This window comes from Bidens hawaiensis, unplaced genomic scaffold (assembly GCF_021521415.1).
Source record: "Bidens hawaiensis isolate Kalapana, Puna unplaced genomic scaffold, B.hawaiensis_p1.1 tig00008706_1, whole genome shotgun sequence".
In the NCBI taxonomy this organism is placed as follows: Eukaryota; Viridiplantae; Streptophyta; class Magnoliopsida; order Asterales; family Asteraceae; genus Bidens; species Bidens hawaiensis.
In genome coordinates this window covers 251,487-270,855 of record NW_027491628.1, presented here as the reverse complement: position 1 = coordinate 270,855, position 19,369 = coordinate 251,487, and positions in this window count along the sequence as shown.

Here is a 19,369-nt window from a genome sequence, read left to right as displayed (position 1 = left end):
CAAAGAAAACTTATCATTTTGTTTATTTATTTGTTACAACTTGTATTATTTGATAAACTTGTGTTACACGAAGATTTAAATGAAATAATGTTATTATGGTCACCTGATACTGTCACATGTGTTTGAGAAATATGTACGTCACACTTAGGCGTTTCCGCTTTAGCCGGGGTGTTACAACCACCACATGTGGAAGAACTACACAATGAAAAGGTGCAGCGTCCTGCACCTATACCTGAACAAATGGCTGGAGTTAAAGAAATGTTGCAACACATGGATTTGAAGCCTCCTCAAGTTGTTCCTATTATACAAGGACAACCATCTGAGAGTGATCAAGAAGATAACACTGGTCCGGTTCCAAGAAAGAGAAGAAGGAGACCCTGGACTAGGCATTTTGGTTGGAAAGTCAAGTGTTGTACAAGCCATATATGAGCCAGTTATTGCGACTCAGCCTGTTGAAAGTCCAAAAATTAATATGGAAATACCTCAAGCTGCTGCTGAAACACATGTTGAACCCTCAAGTTCATCTACTCAACATGTTGTTGGAAGTTCAAGTGCATCTCAGAAGTTAGCCCAGATTCTGTCATTGCAAGATCAGTTTCTTCAAGACAATGGTAAAGGAGTTGATATTGGTTCTACCCTTGTTGATGTTCAAGCTTTACAACGTAGGGTTTTTGAGTTAGAACAAGGTTGTTAAGGATGTGCGAATCAATCAACTTGAAGAAAGTAATGCGGATAAGGATGCTAAGATCATGGAGTTACAAGCTAATTTGGGTGTTTTAACAGCTCTTTTACCATGATATGAATCAAAAGCTGGTTAAACGGTTTGGTGAATATTTCAAGAAGAGCAAGAATCTGGTGATGCTCTGGCGTCGGCTTCGGTTGATGTTTTTGATAGTTCTGCCTCTAAAGAATATCTGGCCAGGGAACAAAGTTATGCAGAGCAACAGGTTGAATTGCAAAAGAAATTGCTGATTATGAAGAACTCAATCAGAATGTCGCATCTTCTGATCATCCAGAGCATTTTGTGATTGATGTTGGAGAGAATTATTATGACAAATATGAAGATAGATTAGTGATTGTGGCCTGGGGATATGATGGTGAGAATGAGATGTGGTGGGTTAACAGTGTGACAATTGCCCTATCCGACCCGACCCAGGTACCCGTTTTCGAATCCGATTCTTTTTATGATTTAAAATTTGATTATTAACCTTTGTAATTTAACATTTAATAAATCATATATATTTGTATATTACTTACTAATAATAATTTCCTTCCCGCCTTCTTCCCTCTTTCTTTCTTTCCGCCGTCCCGCCTCTTTCTATTTCTTGTCGCCATCTCGCCCTTTTCTATCTCTTGTCGCCGTCCCGCCCCTCTGCTTAACCCTTGAGCCTTGAAACCCCTTTTTCTCTTAACTCTTTGCTTGTCCTTTGGTTCTTCCCGCCTAAGGATGTCTGCGCAGCTCCACGCGCCAGACTCCTTACAAGGAAGCCTGCGTGAAGACCAGCTGTTTCTAGGCGAACTGTTCCCACAGCGCGCTAAGGACTGGAGTTCTCCCCGCGGCGCGCTAAGAATTGTAATTCTTCCCGCGGCGCGCTGAGGATTGTAGTTCTTCCCGCGGCGCGCTAAGAATTGTAATTCTTCCCGCGGCGCGCTAAGAATTGTAATTCTTCCCGCGGCGCGCTGAGGATTGTAGTTCTTCCCGCGGCGCGCTGAGGATTGTAGTTCTTCCCGCGGCGCGCTAGGAATTATTCGGTCTGCCTTCGCCCTCGCGCGTGCGCTCGAGTCTTTTCGCGCTAGACCTCAAGTCTTTTCTTCTGTTTTATCCAGCCTGTTTGCTTTGTGATATCTTATCTTCTATGCTGTTGACCTAACCTGCCTTATGTCTGAAAAGCCACTTTCGGCGCAGCATGCGCACCAACCCTATTGGTTGGCAGAAAAAGTGACTGACATTATCTTTTGAGATCTGCTTTTCCAGAACCTTTACCTGACACCTCTTTTGCTTTATTCTGTTCCTGTCAGCCTTTTTCCCTTGTCCCCTGCAGCTACCATATCTTTTGATATCTTTTACTTTTCTGATCTTTTGCTTTTTGATATCTTTTGCTTGATTCTGTAGAAGATCTTTTCCCCTTTTCTAGGGATTGTGTTCCCTAGGGTTTTCCTATATATAATGCTATTTTCTTGTTATTTAACACTACACACACAAACACTTAAACTCTCTCTGCTCTCTTCTCCTTGCCCTCTGCCGTTGTTCCTCAGCCGCCTCATCTCTTTGCCTCCGTTTTCTCCTCTGTCCTCCCTGCATTTCCGGTAATATATATATAATAATTTGTTTAAGATACATATTACTAAAGGTTACATATATTCAAGACTTAAAACCAATCGATAAACCAATAAACTCTTATTTATAGGTTAACTTGTGCTTGTTTAAAAGTTGGTTCTTGCTTTAGCTTTCAACGCACCGTTTACATGTGAGTAATCTCGTACCTAATCCCTTTTTATTTTTAACGTTTTGGGATGTTCATGTGTTCGTACAAACTTGAGTCTTAAACTTGTTTATGAACTTTCGTCGCGCAGTATCCCATGTGTAGGGACGTTTACTTGGCTGTTTATTTGTATGTGTGAATCATTAACCGCTTTGTTCGGCTTATTCCGAAGTTTTCATGGATCCATTAGATGAACACGGGAGACCTATCGTTTACGGTTTTCTTTTGTTTACACGTGCACAGATGATTTCTTGTTTTTGTGCTCAATTGGGAGCACGGATTGAACTATGAGCTATGATCTATTTAGGCTTGATCACAATCTGATTACACCCTTGTTAAACACCAGATTTACACATGTTGCGCGCAGATCTATTATTATCTATTTATATGTATTAAACTTGATTTCTCACCGACACGCAAGTGTTGACGTTTTATTTTAACACATGTTCAGGTTCGCAGTAGCTGCATTCGGAGCTTGAGGACACATAGGATGTTTTCTTTTCTTTTGGACCTAGTTTAAAATGTAACAAGACAAGTTTATGTTATTTGAATATTTTGAGTTATTATATGATTTATGTTACTTTATGTCGTGTTCTGCGCGTGCGCAATGAAATGTATTTATTAAATATTGACACCCAAATAGTGTCGCGAGTAATGAAACAATACGTGGCGCCCCGATGTATAATCCGCCATCGGTTGGGGTGTTACAAACAGGAAAAGTGGAAACATGGAGTATTAAAAGAAGGAAAAGGACTTTAGGTCATAGACCAAAGTTAACTTGACTGAATTATCTCAATCTCCATTTCATAATCCATGCGGGGAACCTAAAGCTTGGAAATTCTTTAATTTCTTGGATACACAAGCATCAAAGGGCTTTCCCGACATGCCCACTGCAAAGTCCCATGTCAAGAAAGCCAACGATGTCATTAATCCACATACTAACAAGACAATGAAGACTGTAATGTGGCCACCTACCGATAAATTGAAATCTATTCCCATCACTAAAAGATTTTCCGAAAGGGCACTAGACAATATGCAATTTTGGGCCTATGATGGAGAAACGGCATCTGTTGTGATTAGACTAGATAAAGGGCAATACAGAATTGTGGATCCTAAAGACTTGCTAAAGTTTGGTAGAGGGATATCAAGAAACTTGCTACCTTTCAGATACATGCTGATCCGTTATACTAACCTGCTACCAAAAAATTCACAGGAACAATTGCCTCGATGATACGTACAAAACTTTGGGCATGAGAGTTAAGAGAAGTTGATACACATATTGTTGACAAACCATGAAAGAAGAAAGCAATAAACCAAGGGGGAGATTGTTAGGATATATTTTGTGGTTTATGCTTTTATATGTGTGCTATCGGTTTGATGTAGTGTGACCGAAATCCCTATATCCCTATAGGGATTTCGGTGGGCTTGGCCACTTGTGGCTTATATACGCCCTATATCTAGTTTTGTCTATTATTGTTAGGGTTGGCAGTTCTCATTCTAATCATTCTAATCGGTTCTCTAGGGATAACTTATGTACCCGACGTTTTAGTAATATAAGCGTGTGCATTGAAGTTCATCTTGTGTTTATTGCTCTGTTATATTGTTCTTGAATCATCATGGTGTTTGGATTTCGCACAAACATTGTGTTTACTTGATATCCTATTGTATAGATCCAGGTTTGAGGCTTACATAATGCCTACGATTAAGAGTTGTTCCATTAAACTTTATTTGTCAGTTGATAGTTGAATTATATTAATTAAATGACATGAGATGACTTATTGATTACATGCTTGAACCTTGGGTGTGACTTACTTTTATTTATTGTTTACAAACTTGCAAAGTACTCGTTTATTCTTAAATCATTGCTAGTGTATTCAGCAGTCCAAGCTGCCACTTCATAATGATTAAATCCGATTACACTGAACACTGACCGCTTACTCTTTGTGGTTCGAAACCCAATTTACCCTTAACTAGTTTAAGATGAATAGGAACACTTCATTTATATTATTTTTGACTAACCTTTCGACATTGATCACCACCATCAAACTTTTTCACCATGACAACAAACCGAGTGACCAATGTGTGAGGAAAAATACGTGGCAGTGGTCACATAGCTATGGAGCATTAATATTATAAATTATTAATTGGTATGGAGCGTTACAAATTAAATTGAATGTGTTTCAAATTAAAAATAAAATAGACCGTTGCAAACTACATAGGAAGTGTTGTTTATTCTTTTTTACATAAATTTAATAGTTATTAATAAATAAAAAAGATAGTAACTACATCAAAATCAAAGGTAAGCAGACAACAAGCTGCTCCGCTACCTTTTTTTTTTTGTTTAATTTAAAAAATTACTCCATAAATAACAATTTATTTACAAACATTTTTCCTATTCAATAATAGCTTTCTGGTAGCAACCATTATGCATCTTGACTTAAAAGTTAAATCATATGTTTCGTAATCAACCAGAAAATTACAAGATCCCGTTTTTAGGTCCAAAACCTCGTATACAACATCGAGTTTGGGTTTTGGTTAAAAAATGTTTAAATAAACAAACTTGGGTTTTGGTTAAAAAAATAAATAAACAAGTTTGGTTTCTAATTTTGACAAGAGCACAGACCATGTAAGGGTTTGAATTATTATTACTTCAATAATTTCTTTTATGTTAGACAGAGTTTATGACTTGATTATCTTTCTCAGTACACATTAATTAACTTCATTTTTATCTGGAAAATTGGTTTTTATTGGTCTTAACTATTCCATTTTGGTCGGCGTTAGTCCCAACTATCATTTTGGCTGGCAACGGTCCCAACTTTCACATACGTTTCTTCCACCAGTCCGCGACTAACGAAGTACTAACTCCGTTATGTCATTGCTGACGTGTCCATCCTACTTGTCAAAAACATATGACATGGCAACCTACGTGGATATTAGTTTTTATATAATAATTTTACATTCATAATCAAAATCCTCAATTCTCTCCTCCTCCAACTCCGGCGACGGTTCTTTTCCGGCAACCAGAGAAAGAGATCGCTAGCCATCCTCTAAGATCTGAACTCTTCACCACCAACGCGTCAAACCCCCCCAATTTATCATAAATGAATCGGGTTCCTGAATTGGAACACGAGGGTGGGTCGCCGGAAAAACGGGACGAAGCGATTGGATACGAACTGAGAGGAATAACGAATATGGGGGAGACGGCTCGAGTAGATTCAAAACTCCGCAAGCATGATGGTGGTGATGCACAAAGATGATGGTGGCCGCCCCCCCCGGCCGGAGATGGAGGCTGACGAATTGGTGCATGTTGCAGAAGCAAAACAGAAGTGTGAATCATAATGGTGAACGTGACGGTTGCTGATACGGCAGTGGGCGGTGGTGGTGGGGGTGGCGGGAGTGGCGGTGGGACAGTGGTGTGGGGAGGTGGGTTTGAGTTTGATGGCCGCGATGGGTGGGAGGTCGGAGTCCAGTAGGGGTTTCTGATTCTCCGGTTTCTGATTCCACGGTGGCTGCCACATAACGTTTTTTTTTTACAACTCAGATGGACACATCAGCAAGAACATAACAAAGTTAATACTCCGTCAGTCGCGGACTGGTGGAAGAAACGAATGTTAAAGTTGGGACCATTGCCAGCTAAAATGAAAGTTGGGACCAGCGTCAACAAAAATAAAATAGTTAGGACCAATAAAAACCAACTTTCCTTTTTATATTAACCTGACTAAAGTTAGATTAATATATTTTTACCAAGTTTATTAATGTATATATTTATCTATCACCTTCTTTTTATTTCCTTCATACGTACATTATTTTTCTGGCCGGTTAGATTTAGAAACCTATACTTATAATTAAAGAAATTCTAAAGTATAAAGATTTATACAGGTTAGTAGGTTACATACAAGATATTACAAGTAAATAACGTGTTGGGCTCACATGAAACGACCAATATTAAAGTTGGGCTGTATAATTTATGGCTATTTAACAATTTGGGCCGAAAAGAACGAAGCAAAAAAAGTTAATTAATTTGCTGCGTGAGGCCGTGAGTCTTAATGCTCATTTTGTCGCATGTGATGAGAACTGGATAAAAGTAAAGCACATCCCTAAGCAGTTAGCACGAAAAAACGTCGAATATTGGTCAAGATATCGGTTATCGCAGTGAGATATCGGTAATTTTAATATTATGTAAAATTCATATCTATAGCAACTTAACACTAATAATTCAGTATAGTCTCTTACCATTAACAAATTAACCTTTTGCAAATTGCAAAACACTAGCAATCGTAGTAAGTAAGAATTGATTAAGACTTAAAACATTAACATTGAACACTAAAAATTGACAATTAACACTTAAAACACTGATATCGGGAATATCGGTGATATATCGGTCAAATATTAGTCCAATATCGGTCAATATCGTTGATATTATCGGTACCGATATTCTGACTTATATATCACCAAGGGACCGATAACCGATATTTCACTGATATATTGGTGATATATCAGCGTTATCGGCTGTTCCTAGAACATGTGACAAGGGAACTACGATGAATATTTTTGAAATTGAGTTTGAAACAACTATATTTTTGAAATTGAGTTTGAAAACAATTTATTGATTACTTGTTTTTTTTAAGTCAATAAATTAAATTGTTTTGCAAACATTAAAGTCCCTTTTTTTTAGCTTTTTGAACGGGTTAAAAAGTTGTTTTAAAAATCCATAAATTCTGACTTTTCAAAATAGTTTTTTGAAAAAACCAATAAGTCAATAAGCAGGTTTCAAACTCATCACAAACATGCCCCATATCATAGTCATCCAATTTTGGAGTTCACACAGGCCCGGTTTTTGGGCCGTGCAGCCTGTGCAGTGGCACGAGACCCAAATTTTAAAAGAGCCCAAAAGGTTTTAGTTTGTTGTTTTAATAGATATGTAGCCCCCCAAAAATTTATGAAAACTATACTACTGGGAAATCGGGAATTCGATCATCAATTGGAGATTAGGAGATCAAGCAAGGGCCAAGCGATCATTGATTGGAGATAAGCAGACTACGTGAATCGAATGTATGATTAGTCGATGAGTTTGATCTAATTTTATGCTTGCAAAATTGAATCTAGATTTTAGGTATTGTTTTAGTAGAAGGTATGATTTCTAATTTTCTATGCTTGTAAAATCGAATCTGTTATGCTTGATACAAAAGTATGACTTTAGTTTTAATTTCTTCTTAATTATAGAAATAAAATGAGTTTTTTAAGTTTATAGGTAGTTTGATGATGAAATTTTTGGATTGTTTCATCTAGACTATTTTCTTCCAAACTGAAACTGGCCATTTCTTTGAAGATTTATATATTTTTTATTAGTATTAACTTATGGAAAATTGGTTTTTATTGGTCCCAACTATTTCAATTTTGTCGGCGCTGGTCCCAACTTTCATTTTGGCTGGCAACGGTCCCAACTTTCACATACGTTTTTTCCACCAGTCCGCGACTAACGGAGTAGTAACTCCGTTATCTTTTTGCTGATGTGTCCATCCGAGTTGTCAAAAAAACGTTACGTGGTAGCCATTTGAGTTGTCAATGACCGGAGAATCAGAAACCCTACCGGACTCCATGACCTCCCACCCATCGCCGCCATCAAACTCAAACTCACCTCCCCACACCACCGTCCCACCGCCACCCCTACCACCACCGCCCAACGCCGCATCGGCCACCGTCACGTTCACCATTTCCTGCCGCCGTCACACCGCATCGGCCACCGTTACATTCACCATCTTCGGCCGGGTGGCTGGCCACCATCATCTTTGTGCATCACCACCATCATGGTTGCGGAGTTTTGGATCTTCTTGAGCCGTCTCCCCCATATTCGTTATTCATCTCAGTTCGTATCCAATCGCTTTGTCCCGTTTTTCCGGCGACACACCCCCGTGTTCCGATTCAAGAACCCGATTCGTATATGATAAATTGGGGGGTTTGACGCGTTGGTGGTGAAGAGTTCAGATCTTGGAGGATGGCTAGCGATGTTGATATGAAAATCCCCAATTAGGGGTTTGACGCGTTGGTGGGTTTGAGTTTGATGGCGGCGATGGGTGGGAGGTCAGAGTCCGGTAGGGGCTTCTGATTATGCGGTCTTTGACAACTCAGATGGCTGGCGGCGATGGGTAGGAGGTCAGAGTCCGGTAGGGGCTTCTGATTATGCGGTCTTTGACAACTCAGATGGCTGTCACGGTGGCTGCCACGTAACGTTTTTTTGACCACTCAGATGAACACATCAGCAAAAACATAACGGAGTTAGTACTCTGTTAGTCGCGGACTGGTGGAAGAAACGTATGTGAAAGTTGGGACCGTTGCCAACCAAAATGAAAGTTGGGATCAGCACCGACAAAAATAAAATAGTTAGGACCAATAAAAACCAATTTTCCTTAATTTATTTGAGAGAAAAGTTTTTGTGTTGGTTTAACAGAAGCTTGTTTATAACAATATTTTAATTTTATTTTTTTTAAATATGTTAAAGTCTTTTTATTTCATGATGAATTTGTATGAAGTTTTGGGTTTGTTCTAGAATCCCCTTTTTGGTTTTTGGGGTTTGATTTGCTTTTTGAAATTAAAGAAGTTGAAGTTCTATTTACAATCACCAATGTCCCAAGATAGATTTAATGGATTGGCAATGATATCTAATGAAAACGAAATATTAAAAGGTATGAACTATAAAGATTTGATCCCAAAATGCCAGGAGAGCCTCAAAATTCGTTTAAGTACGTTCCATCATTTTGATACACTACTTTTGTTTTGGTTATTTATAACAATTGTATTTGTGTTGTGGTTTTTTGATATCTAATTGATGAGTTTATATTATGAGGAGGTCCAAAATTTATCTCGCACGAGGCCTAAACTTTTTTTGTCATTTTCAGAGATGGGCCTGAGCTCGCATCATTGTTCGGCTGTTCGCTGATATATTTTTGGTTGTGAGTTGTGACCCTCATATACCCCTTACCTCTTTTACAAAACTAGACTACGGATTTAACATGTAGGAGATTTATTTATAAAATATAATAATGCAATTTTAAAAAAAATAAACAAATCTTTATTCATTGTACTCGAATCAAATCACACCAATTTTAGACCAACGGACTCAACATTCAAGTGCTCTCATGCAATCCAAGACTGGAACGACTTGGTGCAATAAACTCCCACCACAAATCCCACTATAAGAGCCAAAACTTTAAATAAATCGTTCCTCAACGGTTTTAGCTTCGTCACGATGTCTGAACCACCCGAAATCTTCTTTGTCGATGCATTTTCACACGCACCTTTCGAGTCCTTCAATTCCTCAACTTTCCCATCCTTTACAACCGAATCCTTCTCAGGACCATCTTTAACGTTTTTACCAACGCCATTATTCCCATTTGGTTGAGCCATGGAATCGGATTTTAGCGTGGGTTGTTCCTGGTTCACTTTTGGTTCGTCTTTGGAGTTTTCGGGGGTGGGTGTTATGGGGGATTTTTCGTCTTGCTTTGCTACTGGAGTGATCAGTTTCGGCTGTCTAATATAGAGTATGCTGCCTTCGAATTTGGCACTGATTTTCTTGGTATCACAATGGTCGGAAACTTGAAATTATTTTCTAAATCGCGTCCATGTATTATCTTGGAGTTTGCGCTGACCACTGATGATTAATGTCCTTGATCTTAACTGAACTTTTAGTTGTTCCTTTGGATAACCTGTCGAGTTTATATATCAAGCATTCACATCAAAAAACCCCATTGTTATTGTCACATCCAAAATTTGAAAGAAATTATCACAAAACTTGTATTTTCTATTTTACATTAGGAATGGCATCTGATCTCTATTTCTCATCCCCTAAATTATATAGGAACCTACATTAATTAAACCCTTAAATTCGGGGTTCCACTATTCACTCTGGTATAATTGTTTATATATTTTTGTAACTGATTGAGAGTTGATGAAAAAGAAAATGTAATAAAAGTATAATATAAGTAAAATAGATATGAGAAATATGATGTGAGATTTCTTAAACATGTTTAAATTTTAGGCAAATTGGAAATAAATAATTTCAACTTTTGTTTATTGGCCGATAATAATCCCAACTTTAAAAATCACTACCATCGGTCCCAACTTTCAACTATTTTTGTCTCAATAGACCACCGTTAAAGTTTTTCCCAAATTTCAAAACGACGTTTTAGGGCTTTTGTTTGAAAGAACGATGCGAGTCGACCGATGTAAAACTCATCTCGAAACAGTGATCCAAGCGACGAAACAATGTTTCAATTCGGGTGTTTGAATTTCTATTAACAAAACTAAAGTCATTATATAGAAACCTACATTAATTAAACCCTTAAATTCGGGGTTTCACTGTTCACTTTGGTATAATTGTTAATATATTTTTGTAAGTGGTTGAGAGTTGATGAAAAAGAAAATGTAATAATAGTAGAATAAAAAAGTAAAATAGATATGAGAAATATGATGTGAGATTTCTTAAAAATGTTTAAATTGGCAAATTGAAAATAAATAATCTCAACTTTTGTTTATTGGCCGATAATAATTCCAACTTTAAAAATAACTACCAGCGGTCCCAACTTTCAACTACTTTTGTCTCAATAGACCACCATTAAAAAACACTTAACACCGTTAAGTTTTTTCCCAAGTTTCAAACAGACGTTTTAGCGCTTTTGATTGAAAGAACGATACGAGTCGACCGATGTAAAACTTATCTCGAAACGTTGATCCAAGCGACGAAACAATGTTTCAATTCGGGTGTTTGAATTTCTAATTAACAAAAATCAAGTCATTTAAATCACCGTTTCAAGATAAGTTTTATATCAGTCGAATCGTATCGTTTTTCAGGTCAAAAGCCCTAAAACATTGGTCTGAAACTTGGGAAAAAACTTAACGACGTTAAGTGTTTTTTAGCGGAGGTCCATTGAGACAAAAATAGTTGAAAATTGAGACCGCTGGTAGTAATTTTTAAAGTTGGAATTATTATTAGACAATACACAAAAATTAAGATTATTTATTTCCAATTTACATAAATTTTATGAAGAAAGGTGTGCCAATTTAATTTATAGTTGTGAGGATGCGAAAGCTACGTGAATACTCTTACATAAAAAATATTGATAAAGTAATTATTTGTAAAGTTGAATTTTATATATATATATATATGGTTACAAACCAATTAATGCAAATCAAAACCGTTAAAAAAAAGGAATTACATAATACATATTTAGTTTTCGGTTCGGGTTTAAACCAATACTGTTTTTTGGTTTTGTAAATATCAAGCCGGATGAAAAGAATAGCCCGAATGACATATATATAAGATCTAGCTCATATTTAGCTCAATACCTGAAGAGGTAGGTCCCAGCAAAGCCCAGTTGGACCCGCAAGACTCACCTAAAAGAGGGACGTCTGCGCAGAAACCAACTGGATCCGCAGGACCAACCATGCTCAGAGACGTGACGTCCTTACGCGCAGTACGCAAGCTGGTCCCGCAGGAAATGCCTCCCGATGGTGAAGGACTCCGCCTGTTCCCGCAGCCTCGGATACAAGCCATCAGGGAAGGCCACCCGCGCAGCAAGGCTACACGCACAAGGCACTTAGCTCTCAATCACTCAGTGTCACCTGAAGGAATGTGCGAAGCCGGGAACAGTCCCGCACAAGGGCGGGAGGGGGAATACTCCCGCCCAAATAAGCCAGTCCGTACGATACAGGAAGATCTTCTGTACTGTACCTGACGAGGTATGGGAAAAAGATCTGACTAAAGATACGACAGCTTATTGACAACAGTATGGCGAGCAGCATGCTCCTGCACTGTATGTCACTATTAGCCGCTGCCTACTCCAACTACTGCCATACCACGTGCGTAGCCGTCAGTTGGTGGAACAGGAATAGTATACAGCAGGCCTGGTCGCTATCAGCCGCTACCTACCCACCAACTACCAGCAGGGCACGTGCGTAGGCTACTGTTGGTGGAACAGGAATACTGTTGCAGCAGGCCATACCTCTTTGGAAACCTACCTTCGGCTATAAATACCACAAATGGTATGACCATCTCATCTTATCATATCTTACTACATTATCATCATATTATACCTGATATCTGCTCTAGCAATCTCTTAATATACTTCTATATTTAAAGAGCAATCTAGTCTGATTCTCACGCCGGAGGGTGGTCACAAGGAGGAACCCCCCCCCCCCCTTCTCAGTGACGAGCTCACGGTGTCTGTTTTGCAGGTTATCAGAAGAACCATCTTCCAAGGGTCTAACCCCTCGTGGGAAACACCTATCTAACCCCCAGGTTACCAGTAATCTGCCCAGGGTCCGGTTAGTGTTTCTTCAATACCCATTTACAATTAGCTGAAATTGGTATTTCGATTAAAACCGAAAACTAAACTTAATTCGAATTGAGGTTTAGGTTCGGCCTTAAAAATGCTGAATTCGTTCGGTTTGATTTTTTACTTTCAACTGAAAGTGACGGTTCTACCCGCACAATCACGAAAGAGGAAGCAAAACTTTAACCCATTATCAACCACGTTCAACAGGTTAACTTATTCTAAACACTTGGAAAATTGCTAATTTAAACTAAGTATGCAAGTCATAAGTTTATAAAGCAAGGAACCCAAAGAAGGAAATAACAATCTCATACGCAAAAAGATTAATATTTCACAAATGAATTATTACAAGAATGGCCGGGTAACTACCCGCCTACGAAAAGAAAAATAAATACATCCGTACAAGACTATCCTAGCAATGGGAAGGGATCTTCAGGATCAAGCCTCAGGGCTGCCTCCACTTGGACCCACTCCATCAGAAGAACGAGGCGGTTCGAGGAAGGCTTTAAGGACAGCTAACCCATCATCAGCAGCAGCTACTTGGTTCACCTTCTCCACCACTAGATACGGGAAGGCGGCGTATTGATTTACTGCCTGGTCATATATGGCTTCAGTATCAACATTGTACAAAGGGAAGTTGGAAGGCGGGAAGCCTTTCTCAACGAACCCTAGACCAAGCAGGAAGCCAGCCCGTTCCCCATCCTCGTGAGAAGCATTGAGGGCTGCACTCATAGCATCGTCGTAGGATGTCTCTGAGAAGACCCGATGCACAACCTACAAAGAAAATACAAGTGTCAAACACCTTTTCTATGTACAAAGGAAAGCGTGAAGACGTAAAGCTAAAATACCTGAGGCAACGCTTCTCGAAGAAGCCATTCCTTGGCAACCAGGGCTTGGGTGCAGGCGCGTTCGGCTTCGCTTTTATTGAGGTTGGCAAGTTGCACTTCCTTTGCAGCAGCCTCTTCAACGCCCTTAAGCTTCCGCTCGGTGTGGTCAAGCACGCCCCTCTGGTCCAGGATCTCTTGGAGCTTCTTGGCATCTTCCATGGCCAAGGCATCATGAGCACGTTGGAGAGCCTCTAATTTGGCCTTGAGCTCCTCGTTCTCCACGCGTAAAGGCTCAACAACGGCCTCAGCCTTGGTGGCCCTCTCAGTTGCGTTCTTCGCAGTCTCCTTAGCCAGCCGAAGCTGTTCGTTAACAGCTTGGGCAGCCTTGGAGCGGGCCTCGAGTCGCGCTTGAACTTCAACCTCGAGGGCCTTGAAGGCCTTCTCCTTCTCCGCAGCAGCTGCGGCCAACCGTTGGTTCTCCTCCCGAAGAGCCCGCGCCTGAGATACGTCCTTGGCGCGAGCTGCTTTCAACTTGTCGTTTTCACGACAAAGCAGCTCGACGCGCGGCTGCATCCGGGCTTGGAGAACCCGAAGCTCATTGGTTAGCCTACCCTCCTGGTAGCTAGCCATGGCTTCCCCCAACGCACCATGGGGAGCAGCGTGGCGAGCCCATTCCACGCACTCCACAGGGGTACGAAGGGTTGTTCCTCGGCGTATGTTCCATCGCGGAACATACACTTCATTGGAATCCGACACTGCAAAAAACAAAAAAGCAGTTAGGAAAAGATGATAAAAATAAAAGTGAAAAAGGGCCAAAGGAACCCTACGCACCTGTAGGGTCTATAACAGGCCGATAGCCGCCGAACCCATCACCTGAACCCAAAGGAAACCCATCCAAAAGGTCAGGCAGATGGGAAGGTGGCAAGGATTGGCGAGTACTCCCATGCGTACCTGATGAGCCGGCCGTCGGTGCCGGTGGCGGGGGCATAGTGGCAGCCGCCGCAGTCGCTTCCGCAGAATCCGCAGCAATCGTAACCGCCGGCTCGGTGAAGGACGCCGTAAAAATCGCACTCACGGCCGGCGGTGGCGTAAACTCGGCTGGAACAGTCGGCTCAGAGTGAGCAACTGAACCAGCGGGACCAGGCGCAGGCGCCTGGGTCGACGCCTCAGGTAGGCTGACCAAGCCTACCGTCATCGGCGGAGAGGTACTACTCGGTACTTCACCCTGGAATGCGTCAACATCCACGCCTGCACAAGAAGATAAGTGTTTAAATAAATTTAGTAAAATCTACAAAGATAAGGATGTTTGTACTTACGGGTTTTCTTGAGCCTGAACGTACGGACGGGCGGGGACAAGCCCGATGGGGCCGGTCTCTTGACGCCGGTCACCGTCGTCGTTGGTTCTCCGGAGGTAACAGTCGTAGCCTCCGGAGCAGTGGTCTTCTCACCACCGCGGTTCCCCGCCACCTCTTCACTATCTGACTCGGTGTCAGATAGAAGCACCGGATCAGCTGTGGAGGCCACCTTCTCCTTCCCTTTCCCGCCGGCAGCCTTCTTCTTCCGCACCAGCGGAGGACCATCTGCGGATTCCTCAGAAGAAGACAGGATGTAAGGAAATCCAGCAGCAGGTACAGCATTGAGGGGTTGAGGATAGAATATCGCCTTACCTGGCCGCCGGTGGCTCAGGATCTCTTGGCCCGGCGGATAGACCTCCACAAACCGATCCGCCGTTTGCTCCAGGATGGGCAACTCATTCTCGTCTAAAGCACGAGTGCCCACCCGCACGGGACCGTCAGCTTCCCGCGGGTACAGGAGCGACTCCAAGTCATTCCCCTCTGAAAGAAAAGAAACAGTTAGAAGACAAACTAATATCAGCAAGAAAGACAAGACATACCATAAGGAATAGAGTTCAAACCGTATTCGAGAAGGATGGGAAACCGAGACGCCTCCTTCCATACCCGGCTCATCCCCAGCATCACCATCCCGGACTCCGCAAACCGGTAAACCGGAGATTGGACCCGGGATATCTTCGCGAACCATTCCGCCTCCTGGTAACTGGAAGCGTGAAGGCTCGGAAGCGCTTGACCCTTAAACTTCATGGCAATGGGGATGGCGCGGGCAGAGATGTAGAAGAACTCCCGCTTCCACGATCGGAGACTGCGCTCGGTCACGCAGATCTTCAAACCCTTAATACGGGTTGTCAGGGTGTACCACCCCTGGACGCACCTCCAAGTATAGAAGGTCATCAGGCGGTCCACGTAGGGCTCAATACCCAGAATCCGGCACACCCACTCGAAGTGCCGGACCTTGGCAATCGCCATCGGATGCACCTCGGTCAGGTGCACACCGTGCCTCTCCAGGACACGGTACACAAACTTTGTCAATGGGAACCTAAGGTTCCCATAAACAAAGAATGCAGCATATACCCCGATCTTGCCACTGGGGGCATCGTACACAGTCTGGTGGGATTCAGGAAACTCAGGCTCAAGAGACTCAAGCATGAATTTCCTGACGATATACTGGTACTGATCGACAGGTAGAGCACACTGGCACTCGCCAGCAGTACTCCTATCGTCGGCTACAGCTTCAGCATCATGGGAAGACATTTTGCAGAAAGAAGAAAGTGATTTCGGGAAAATGCTTGCCTGAAAAGGGGAGTATTTGCCGGAAATCACTAAGAAGAAGAAGAAAGGTGAAAGTGTGGATTACAAAGAGGCCTCTCCCCCTTTATATACTAATCGCAATTAATGCGGTGAATTTAATGCGGAGGAGAGAGAAATCGAAGGTGCAATGAAACTATGACACGTGGCAAAAAGCAGGCTGGCAACAGCTGTTGACAGGACGTGAGCCAGTAATTTCGCGGCCACGCGCCCGAAAAATCGCGCCCACGCGCCGTAAAAAGCGTCTGGAATGACCATATAATGTCACGTCACCATAACTTCCTGCACGTCCTGACACAGTCAGAAGAAACTGTCGCACGACGTTTCAGAGGTTTGGACTGTTCCTATCTTTCCACCAACCTTTCGAATTTCAAAATTCAAAATTTAAAAAGTAAGCGGGAAAATACCCCCTTACCTTGGCGAACAAGTAACCGTAAGACGGATGCGGGTACAGTGTTAAGGCAAAACCCTTCACATACCTAGCACCCGCAGGGAATTAAAGCCAAGTACCTCGGCAACCAAGAAACTATAAGACGGGTGCGGGTACAGTGTAAAGGCAAAACCCTTCACATACCTAGCACCCGCAGGGAATTGACGCCAGGAATACCTTGGAAGTAAAGTAACCGTAAGACGAGCGCAGGTACAGTGTTAAGGCAAAACCCTTCACATACCTAGCGCTCCGCTGGGAATTGAAACCAAGAAGGATCTTCTGGGCAATGCTTGCGGAAACGGAAATAACATCCCCGCATAGCGGGAACGTCGAGAACTACGTTGTTTGAAGCTCCAGGATGGAATTGGTGGTTTTAACATAATTGATCACTATGTTCAAAACTACCAAAACCTCATGGAGAATCCACACAAGTGGGACTCAACGCTCCTGACTTGCGAGGAGGTTACAGACCTGCCCGCATCATACCCAAACACCAAGCAGGAAACTCGAGCATTTCTGCAAGTGACAAGGACTTCCGCGGGAAGAATCCCCATGGAAAACCTTAGAAAAACCCCTTTTCAAAACCCTCTGCTTAAGTCCAAAAGTTCACCTCACTTTATTAAACACTCATGAGAAGAACATTGGACTGGGGGGGACTTGAAGAGGTAGGTCCCAGCAAAGCCCAGTTGGACCCGCAAGACTCACCTAAAAGAGGGACGTCTGCGCAGAAACCAACTGGATCCGCAGGACCAACCATGCTCAGAGACGTGACGTCCTTACGCGCAGTACGCAAGCTGGTCCCGCAGGAAATGCCTCCCGATGGTGAAGGACTCCGCCTGTTCCCGCAGCCTCGGATACAAGCCATCAGGGAAGGCCACCCGCGCAGCAAGGCTACACGCACAAGGCACTTAGCTCTCAATCACTCAGTGTCACCTGAAGGAATGAGCGAAGCCGGGAACAGTCCCGCACAAGGGCGGGAGGGGGAATACTCCCGCCCAAATAAGCCAGTCCGTACGATACAGGAAGATCTTCTGTAATGTACCTGACGAGGTATGGGAAAAAGATCTGACTAAAGATACGACAGCTTATTGACAACAGTATGGCGAGCAGCATGCTCCTGCACTGTATGTCACTATTAGCCGCTGCCTACTCCAACTACTGCCATACCACGTGCGTAGCCGTCAGTTGGTGGAACAGGAATAGTATACAGCAGGCCTGGTCGCTATCAGCCGCTACCTACCCACCAACTACCAGCAGGGCACGTGCGTAGGCTACTGTTGGTGGAACAGGAATACTGTTGCAGCCGGCCATACCTCTTTGGAAACCTACCTTCGGCTATAAATACCACAAATGGTATGACCATCTCATCTTATCATATCTTACTACATTATCATCATATTATACCTGATATCTGCTCTAGCAATCTCTTAATATACTTCTATATTTAAAGAGCAATCTAGTCTGATTCTCACGCCGGAGGGTGGTCACAAGGAGGAACCCCCCCCCTTCTCAGTGACGAGCTCACGGTGTCTGTTTTGCAGGTTATCAGAAGAACCATCTTCCAAGGGTCTAACCCCTCGTGGGAAACACCTATCTAACCCCCAGGTTACCAGTAATCTGCCCAGGGTCCGGTTAGTGTTTCTTCATTGGCGCCATCCGTGCATAAAGCTAGAACTTTATTTTTCTCCAGTTTTTTCAAACTTTTACAAAGATGGTTAGAGAAATTTCGGTAACCACAACCCCAGCTACTGGGGTGAATACCGGTAACACAGTTTTTACAAACACTACCCCGGTTACCCAAGCCGGGGCAAGTGAAGTAAATTTTACGAACACTACCCCAGTTACTCAAGCTGGGGCAAGTGCAGTAAATGATCGCCTACTGGGATCCACTGATACCCAGTTTGAGAAACGAAGACTCCCCCGCCAAACTCTCGATGAAGTTAAGGCATGGGCGGAGGCACGACAAAAGGAATTCCAGGCTGAGTTGGACGAACGCTTGCGTTCCATACAACAGGCCGACGAATTCGAATACTGGGAGGATGACTCAGAGGAATCCGACTCCGACGCGAACTCTCGCCATAGGGCAAAAGGGAAGCGTAAGGAAATGGAATCCCAACCAAAAAGGCATTTTGGACAAGCCTTCAAACCAAAAAGCACAGGTGGAAGTCCACGAGACTTCTCCAAAACGTTTAGACCAAACATTGCAAATGCAGGAACGTCCAAGTTTGCAAGGGACATTGCGGAAGCAATCGCCCCAAAGAGTGCCAAACAAATGCCTAACATCGGCACATATGACGGTATATCTGATCCAGACGATCATTTGAACAGGTTCATAGCGGGGGCAACCGTCAGCAATTGGACGGAACCCACCTGGTGCTACATGTTCCAAATGACGCTTGTTGGGGCTGCTAGAGCTTGGTTTGATCGTCTACCGGTCAACCACATCTACGACTGGGCAGACTTCCAGCAGAATTTTAGCCAACACTTCAGCCAGCAACGGAAGTATACCGAGGAGCAATGGACAATCCTCAAATGCATACGAGAAGAAGATGAATCTCTGCCAAACTTCATCACTCGCTTCAACTCAAAGAAGCTAAGTTTGGGCAATATCAGCGAAGATCTTGTTCGCGCTGCCTTCATC